Below are 7,236 nucleotides of genomic sequence, written 5' to 3' on the forward strand. Positions count from 1 at the left end.
CTAATGGATATTCAGGGCTGGCCTGGAGCTCTGGGATCAGCAGAGTTGTTTTCCTCAGGGGTTTGGGGAAATCTCCAGTTTGGCTTCTCCAAGGCCGGTTCCTGCCCCGTCTCGTGACGGGTTCATCCCCTGAGCAAGAGCAGATGAGAAATCCATCACCTCCTGGGATTCTCTACTTTGTGGTCCTTTTTTTCCCCCTTTTTCCCTCTCACACAATGGCACCAGGGCCTTCCAGAGGGAGTTTGCAGCTCCAAAGGAACAGGATGGAATTAATGGGAGCGCTGTCAGCCTCCCCTCAGCAGCTGCAGATTAAAAATCATTAATTACAACCAGGGGGAGGCTCCAGAGGCCTCTGTGGAGCTGGACTGGGATGGACACAAGCACTTTCTGATGGCCAGGACACTGGGAATGCCTCCAGTGCCACTTTGGGATCTTTTGGAAGAACAGTGAGGGTGGAAGCACAGAGCTGCACACAGGGATGCCTTTGGGTGTTGTTTTCCTACAGAGTGAGCTGGATTTGAACAGCAAAGCCCTCAGGGGATGAGCTGCTCCCTCTGAGTGCTCTGTACATCAGCCTCCCTCGGCTGGGCCTGAGCAGCACAAAACTGAGGGGATTTCTTTGATTTTTCCCTGCTGCGTGGTTGGAGTGGCTCTGTGGCTGTCTCTGTCCAGCAGGAAAGGCCTGGACATTCCAGGAGGTGACAAAGGAAGCTGAGGGAAGGGGCAGCTCCATCACTGCCTCCAAATAATCTGTTGGATTTGTGTTTCTCTGCTTGGGGCCAGCTGGAAAATCATTTGCTTCCAGCCAGTGGAAATGTAGGGAAGGATTTATGGGATAAATGTATGGGATAAAAGGGGGCAGATCCTGTGGAACAGCCTCAGGTGTGACACACACTTCTTTTGGATACCAGGGGTTGGATCCCAGGCTTTCTTGTAAAACCTCATTTTTTGGTGAATCACTGAGGCCAATTCCTTCCTTGCCCCTCTGCCAGCAGCCATTTCCTGCCCTTGGGGATCATTCCTGCATTGTGCCAGCACAGGGAGCCTGGGCACAACACTGAGGGGTTCCTGGTGTGAAAAACCCATCCCATTTGCAGCCTGGGCTTCCCAGAGAGCCTCTGGGAATGCTGCAGGCAGGGAAGGGCTGGGAGCAGCCCCAGGGTGGTGCTGACATCACCAATAAAGCTCAGGCAGCTCTCTCCAACTGCCGAGCCTCAGAGCTGGGCTTTAATCAGCTCCAGAGCTCAGCACGACCCCGCTGCACTCCCAGAGCTCCCAGGTCGTGCAGAACCAAGGATTTCTTTCAACACCCCAGGAAAACCATGAAAAACAATCTCCAGCTCATCCAGAGCCCACCCTGGCTTCCACCCACCATTCCTGCCTGGGAGTGTTTGCCAGGAGCCTCCTGGAAGGGAAACCCCAGGGCTGCTGAGCAGGCTCTGCAGGAGTTGGGATGGATGGATCTCAGATCCAGCCTTTGGGGGCTCCAAACAGACACTCCCTGGCAATTCCCCTTGGGCTCCAGGCCTTGGTCTCCTCCCTACTCTTGGGACAAAGCTTTGCTTTGCTGCACTGCTCTGACTTCTACTTTTGTCCTATTAATCCCTGGCAAAATAAAGCCCAGGCAGCTCCAAGCAGAGCTGGATGACAGCAGAAACGCTTCAGTTCTGCTGAATTCCACCTGCCAAATCTCCAGGTGCCTCCCCAGGCTCGGATGTGGCCGGTGGGGAGGGTGATCCATGTGTGCACCTGCCCTTGGGACAATGCCAGCCTTGGGCAGCTCCACTGGCTCTGCTCCAGGGGGAAAAATGGCCTTGGAAACTTCTTCAAAACCAGGGCAGCCTTGTTGGTTGTTTCTGTGGGATTTGGTTCCACCAGCTCCCAGGACCTGCTTTCCACGGGGCTGGCAAGCTCTGTCTGCAATCCTGATCTCAGAATGATGGGAGCAGAGCCTGTGCTGAGCCTGTCAGCTCCAGGGAACCATAAAAAAAGGAACTGAGAGTTCAAGCAAACAAAACCTGGAAGCCTGGAGAGGAGAAGGTCATGCAGACACCCTGTCCATGGCAGAACACTGTGTTTTTTGGGGCTGGGCTGCTCTGCCTGGCTGCAGATCTCTGGCACATCCCAGATGGACTCTGTGGAGCTGCAGGAAGCAGCTCAAACTCAGGATAAACCAGGAAGATGCTTCTGAAGCAAAACCAGGTGCTGATCAAGGCTCAGGGAATGTTTCAGGTGCCTCCTCCCTCCCTCCCTGTCCAGAATCCATCTCCAGCAGGATGGACGGCTCCAGGAAAATTCCAGGAATTTCCCAGGAAATTCCAGGCTGCAAACCCAGGATCCCCATCCCAGGCAGGGAATTTGCTTTGATTCCCTTCTGTCCCTGCCACTCTTACCCTACCCAGGGGGAGCTTCCAGCTCTGCCCCAATCCTGGTTTGTGGTGCACTGTCCCAGCTGCTGGATGTGTCTGGGGCCGGTGGTGCCCAGCATGGGATTGGTTTCCTTCCTGCAGACCAGTTTGGGACTGGTGCTGGCAGCCAAGGAGCTGCCAGGAATGTGGTGAAAACAATTCCCAAAATCTTCCCTTGCAGGGCACAGCAGGCCTGGGGCTTTAGGGAGCTGCTCCAGCATTCCTGTGGCATTTCCCAGGGCACAAACCCCATTCCTGGCAGTGCCCAGGCCAGGCTGGACGGGGCTTGGAGCACCCTGGGATAGTGGAAGGTGTCAGGGTTGGAACAAGATGATCTTTGAGGTCCCTTCCATCCCAAAGCTTTGGGCAGAGGGTTCTGTCCAGGTTTACCAGGTTGGGAACCGTTTCTGGAGCCTGGAATGGGGCAAAGGCTCTTTCATCTCCTTCCCAAGCCTTGGCAGACCCTCCCCACTGAGCCCCTACTGCTCCTCCTGAGCGAACCCAAAGATTATTTCATCCCTGTCCTGTGGCCCAGCCAGCCCTGGAGCCAACAGGAACGTGGCTTCAGGAGCTGGGGAGGGCCCCCAGGATCCCAAACATCCCCAAAATCCATCAAGATCTGTGCTCTGTGTGCACAGCTGGGATCTGCTCCGGCTCCTGCCAGCCCCAGTGTGCTGGAACCATCCCAGAGCTCCACGTGCAGACAAACTGGGGACAAACCCTCCTGTCCAGGGTTTCACCCCTCAGCTGCAGCAGCTGGAACAATCCAGGCCCTCCTGGGGCTCGTGGCCTTTCCCTTTGTCTCTGTGTTGGGGATCAAGCTGATTGCTGTCAGGAAGATAAATGTTGTCTCCAAGCTGAGATAAGAAGGATGAAATCTGCCCTTTGCCGAGGGCTCTGCAGAGGTTTGGGGGGTGCAGTTGGAAAATCAGCAGTAGGTTTGCCAAAAGCATGGAGGCTGGTTCAGGGGGGTGGGTTTTTGGGAGGGAAGTGGATGTGGACCCTTCATTTGGAGGTCATTTCCCCGCTTTCATCCCGTTTCCACCCTGGTGGAGCAACATTTCTGGGGCATCACTTAAACTCAGGGATGTTCTGCTGAGGAAGATCTTGGAAGCAGAAGGGCAGATCCCAAAGGTCTGGTTTTCCCTGGACATGGGGAAGCTGAGTGTGCTGGCCTCCATCCCATTCCCACAGCTGGTGTGCACCTGAGGAAACACATCCACATCTGGGGGTGTCAAGTGGAGTGGAGATTGTGGCACCTCTGCTCCCCAGTCCTGGCAGAACCCAGCCTGGATTCACCCCCTCTGCCATTTAAGCAAAGAAATTTCCTTAAAACTCGTGGTGAGCCCTTTTTGGTGAGTGCAGGTGGTGAGAAACACGAAATTTCCCAAATAAAACCAGCAAAATGCTGGGTGGCAGCCCTGGTTCCCTTGGCTTCCTTAAAACCCAGCTCTTAATGGATCTGCTGGAAAGTTTTTGAGATGCTGTTTGAAGTCTGGGCCGGTTTTATGTTTTATGCAGGAATTTGGCTACAGGAAGTCTCGGTTCTTTCACGTATTTTGTATCAAAATCCCTTTATAGACCAAATAATCCCTATTCCATGGCAGAGCCTGTGCCCAGATTGCTCCAACCTGCTCATGCTGCTGAGACGATTTCTGTCTAAAAGACAAATCCGTAGCCTTTTTTTATTATTATTATTATTTTGTTACATTTCCAGGCTTTTGCTGTTTTCCATGGACATTTTCACAGGGTAGGAAAATCCCCAGGAATTTCCAGAGCTGGAACTGCTGGGGAAGTTGGGGTTCATGAGAAGCTGGGAATGAACTGAACACAAGTGAGCTGAGCTGGTGGGGGCTGCTGGAGCTTTGGCTTCTCTTCCAGTAAGGAACTAAATACAGGGGAAACAATTTTATTCCATGGGATAAAGGAAGAGGAGAAAGAGGAGAGGAGAAAGAGGAGAGGAGAAAGAGGGGAATAGAAAGAGGGGAGGAGATGCTCAGCAGAGCTGGAGCATCCCTGAGTTCAGCACTCGGAGCCGCTGACCCGGCGTCACCTCCGCTGGCACTGCCGGGAAAGCCTCGCCAGAAATTCCTGTGGTTTCCCAGCCCCTGGGCTGCCGGGGCTCCGCAGCATTCCCAAAGGCAGCCGAGCCTTCGGGAATCCCCCTGTGCAGCAGCTGCGGCTGCTCCATCCCGCCCCGCACACGCTGATAACGAGCTGGGCGAGGCTCTTATCAGCATCCCGCTGACATCCCCGATGAAGGCTCGGGCTGCCGGAGGCACCGGGAGCCTCCCGGGACACACGGCACGGATTAGGGCCCTGCCGGCTGCTGCGGGGATGCTCGGGAATGTGACGGGGCCAGGGAAGCGGGGATGAGCTGCGGGAGGAGGGATGACAGAGATAAGGATGTGGTTTTCATTTCAGCATCCCATGAAACGGGAGGGGAATGTTCCTGAGCCGGCAGGGCCCCAGATGTGGCCAAGAATGAGATCCCAGGCATTGCAAATCCCGGCTGGATTTGTCCCCCGAGCTTGGCACGGGCGTTTGTGCTGCATGGAAGGAGGGGAAGGTCCCAACGTGGCTTTGCAGGGCTGGAAAATCAGGAGAAGGCAAATTCCTGACTGGTTTTCAGTGAGAATTTGGCTCTTCCCATGCTGGAATCCAGGCTCTGGTGTAAGAGCAGGAATTTGCTGTTTCAGTGGGAGCAGGCAGAAATCAAACTCTCTGTGATGACATTTAGTGAAGCGGCAGGGAATGCACCGGGGACATCCCCAGCATCAGCCTGGATTTCAGGTTGAGCCCCCTCAGCTCCCTCAGGATCCTCCATTCCCTTTCCCAGCTCCCTCAGGATTCTCCATTCCCTTCCCAGCTCCCTCAGGATTCTCCAGAACTCCAAATGAAGCCAAACTGAGCTTCCAACGGGCACAAACCTCCTCAAACTCAACTTCATTTCACAAACAGCACAACACTGATCCCCTTGACCAGTCCTTTGTCCCAAGGCCGGGTTGAGGACCCGGTTCAGCTTTGCTGGAGCTCTTGGACAGGCAGCACTTGGAGCCAGGGCCTCTCCCGACCTTCCTGGAGCGCTCACATGTGCGGAGCAGAGCCGGAGCCTCGCCCGCGCCGAGTGCATCATGACCTCAGTTAAGCAAACACTTGCTGTAATCGCCTCCAGATCTGCCCTGGCTTTGATCAGCTGCAGGATCACTTTATCTTATGATATAAATATGCAAAACATCCATTTGTTTTCGGGCAGGATGCAAATAAATCATTGCGTAAGTTCGGGCCCGAGCGAGGAGTGCGGCCGTGGCTCCGGAGCTCCTCAGGCTCCACCTCCTCCTGGAAGGTCATTCCTGCAGGAACACGGCCCTTCTCCTCCCCACTCTGCTCCATTCCAGGGCTTCCTGTCACTCATGGACAGCTCTGGGTGTTCCCAGCACAGCGGTGACGTCGGCATGGACGTGGTGTCACTGCTGTCCCATGGAACAGCGATCCCAATCCCACCCAGCGATCCCAATCCCACCCAGCGATCCCAATCCCACCCAGTGATCCCAACCCACCCAGCGATCCCAATCCCACCCAGCGATCCCAACCCACCCAGCGATCCCAATCCCACCCAGCGATCCCAATCCCACCCAGCGATCCCAACCCACCCAGCGATCCCAATCCCACCCAGCGATCCCAATCCCACCCAGTGATCCCAACCCACCCAGCGATCCCAACCCACCCAGTGATCCCAATCCCACCCAGCGATCCCAATCCCACCCAGTGATCCCAATCCCACCCAGTGATCCTCAGTACTCCAAAACCAGCTCCAAACTCCTGCTGGGGTCTCTCAGAAGGTCTGGTGCTCATCACTGTGGTGGTCACCTCCCAGCCCTGCCATTCCATGTTCAGCTCATTCCCAACACCCCTTTGCTGTTTCCACAGGAATCATTTATCAGGCACAGACGGGTCCTGTTTAACCCTCTGGCTCTTCTCCAGCCTTTCCCCAGAGCCTGTGCCCATCCCAGCCCCTGATCCCAGTGCTCCTGCTGGGATTCCATCCCTGGATCCTGCTGGGATTCCATCCCTGGATCCTGCTGGCTGCTCATGGCTGTGGCCCCCAGCCCAGAGCCCTTCCCCAGGGTGGTGCTGCTCCAGGCTGGAGCTAAGCAGCAATTCCCAGTGGGAAGCTGCTGGGAGTGCTCTCAGGGTGGTTTTATGGAGGTTCAGCTGAGCTCAGAGCTCAGCAGCTCCTCTGTGGTGTCAGCCAGGCTTAAGTGCTTGGTTGGTTGATGGGAAATTGGGATTTGGGCTTTCCCCAGCTGAGATTCCTCAAGCTCGGCTTCCTCTGCCTGTTCCCAACCCAGGCACGAGCACAGCCCCTGTTTAGGATGTCAGGGAAGGGAATCTCTTGCCAAGAGATTCAGGAAAAATTATAAAAAACAACAGCTGATGGCTGGGGAATCTAATCTGCTGAGCCAGGAGAGGCAGATGAATATTCCCATTTTTCCAGAGCTAAGGAAGGATCAGGGTCTCCACCAGCTGTGTTCTCCAAAGGTCTGGCAGCACCTTCCCGAGACAAAAAGGGATTATGGGCAGCTCTGGCTTCATTCCTGCTTGTGGCCTTATATCCCACCTTCCTGCAGGCCCTGGATTTTAACAGGGTTAGGGTTAGGGTTAGGAAAAACGGTGAATTCCTCATTCCTGGAATGTCCCAGGCCAGGCTGGAGGGGCCTGGAGCACCCTGGATAGTGGAAGGTGTCCATGGCAGGGGTGGGACTGGATGAGCTTTAAGGTCCCTTCCCCCCCATCCCATGATTGTGTGATTTTTCCTCATTATTAA

This window comes from Agelaius tricolor, unplaced genomic scaffold (assembly GCF_023055355.1).
Source record: "Agelaius tricolor isolate 1412-34295 unplaced genomic scaffold, bAgeTri1.0.p SCAF_15, whole genome shotgun sequence".
Taxonomy (NCBI): domain Eukaryota; kingdom Metazoa; phylum Chordata; class Aves; order Passeriformes; family Icteridae; genus Agelaius; species Agelaius tricolor.